This window comes from Colobus angolensis, unplaced genomic scaffold (genome assembly GCF_000951035.1).
Source record: "Colobus angolensis palliatus isolate OR3802 unplaced genomic scaffold, Cang.pa_1.0 Scaffold4945, whole genome shotgun sequence".
NCBI classification, from domain to species: Eukaryota; Metazoa; Chordata; class Mammalia; order Primates; family Cercopithecidae; genus Colobus; species Colobus angolensis.
In genome coordinates, this window is record NW_012118427.1 from 1,754 (window position 1) to 3,902 (window position 2,149).

Here is a 2,149-nt window from a genome sequence, read left to right on the forward strand (position 1 = left end):
CTGTTCCCACGGAGGCGACAGGGGCCCAGTGTTCGAAGGAGCCCTGTGAGGACTGGTTAACCTCTCACAGCTTGATTCTCCTCTTTCATTGGTAATCTGATGGTCCAGAGGATTCCCTGGGCCTCTTCGGCCTCTTCCTCCTCCCCCTGGAAGCAAAGGTGAGAGTCTCAGTGGACCCTCCGACAAAGCTGGAGGATAGAGAAAAGCTCTCGTTTCAGATGAAGGCCGACCCAGTGGAGAGGGACCATATGAGGAATGCTCTCTGCCAAATGCTGTATTTGGAACATCAAGTGCATAAGGATATTTTTCTAAGAGTTTCATTTTAAACTCTGTTTCAGCTAATTTTTGTCTGTTGTGAGCATTTTCTTTCCTTAAATCATTGAGGTTTCTTTCAGCAGTCCAAGCTGCCAAACAATTACCATGGACTTTTTTCTCATAGGAAATAATCTTCCCTTGATAAAAAAGAACTCTCTCAAGGTCTTCTTCAAGATCCTTGGCTCGCTTTCTGCAGGTCTCCAGCTCTCCAGTGCCATGGCTGATCGTTTCGTCTACTTTAGAAAGGTTCTCTTTCTCTAACGGGTAATTTTCCCCTACCAGTAATTTCCTGTATAGCTTCATTCCATTTTCTTGATATAATTCTGTCATTACCTTAAGTTTCTGTTGAAGCTTCTGATTCTTACTTTCAAAGTGTGTGTTTTCCAACTGCAAAGATGCTTGTTCCATCTGAAGGTTTTTAATATGCTCTCTGAGCTCTTTCTTGGTTTTATCAACTTCAGATAACTGAATATAAAGTTCTTTTCTTTCTCCTTCTAAGGTTGTTAACAAAGTATTTAACTTAGCTGCACGAATCAGTTCCTTCAAAGCTCCTTTTGGAGGATTATCTAAGTTAGCACCATCTTCTGATTCACCGTTCATTTCGAATTCCAAGTTACCATCATCCATTATGTCTTCTCCAAGTATAGCACCCAGATCTTTCATCTTTCGCAAGCGTTCAGTCAGAGTCTCGATGTGATTTTCTTTATCGTTTAGAACTGGTTCTGCGTGTACTTTGGAGTCTTCACATGTTATTTTCTGTTTATTAAGTTCACTCACTTGTTCTTTCCATACTTCAGCTTCTTGCAAAAGCTGTTTCTGGCTTTCCTGACGTTGAGAATTTTCATTCAAAGCCTCTTGTACTGCTATCTTCAGTCGTTCTTCATTCATTTGAAATCTCTTCAAGGTCATTTTGGCTTCAGCTACTTGGGATTTGAGGGATTTTGACTCATCTTCTAGAGACTGTATGCTTTTGGAAATATCCACCATCAATTCATCTTGTTCAGAATGTTTAGATTTCTCTTCTTTTAACTCTTTTTCTAGACAGAGTATTTCATGTTTGAGTTCAGAATTGGACCTGTTCAGCTTTTCACAGGTTGCCTCCAAACTTTGTGCTTCTGTTGCCTCCTTCTCAGAGCTGGCATCCTCTAAAGATGGCTCTACTTCATAGGCTTCATACTCTTTTTGAACAAGGCTAAACTTTTCAAGTAATCTACATTTTTCTTCAATTAGTCCAGAAAGCGCTTCAGCGAGCTTTTTCTCTCTTCCCACATAAAGCCGACTCCTAACCGATCTAAAACTTCTCCACAAGAAAAAGGGAACAGCAAAAAATCCAACGACAGCTGCACATATCACCAATTCCCATGGAAAACCATAAGGAGTCGAATCTGGTCCCCTGCCTTCAGGCAGTGCTGCCACAACCCTGCGTGGCTTCTCCAGGAGCAGCCCCCTGTAAGGCTGAGGGGTAGCCCCGGGCTCCTCCGTAGCGCCAAGGCTGCTCTGGCGGTGGCCACCGCAGTAACCCAGGCCTGTCGGGGCCACAAGAAGCAGCTAAGAACAGGCAGCTGGAACTACAGATGTGTGTCACCATGCACAGCTAATTAAAAAAAATTTTTTTGTAGAGACAGGGTGCAGCGATGTTGCCCAGGCTGATCTTGAACTCCTGGGCTCCTGCCTCAGCCTCCCAAAGTGCTGGGTTTACAGGTGTGAGATAATACATGTTAACTGTAGAAAAATGATCAGATAAATATAAAAGAGCTAGTTCTGTATATTCTTATTCCTAAGATCCAATATTTTGGTATACATTACTTCATACATTTTCCTCTGCGTAAAGCTC

At 42.5% G+C, this 2,149-nt stretch overlaps 1 pseudogene; it reads right to left on the reverse strand.

The window, feature by feature from the left end:
- On the reverse strand, positions 1–1,863 carry LOC105524271 (annotated as a pseudogene).
- Between the last annotated feature and the right edge of the window lie 286 nt (positions 1,864–2,149).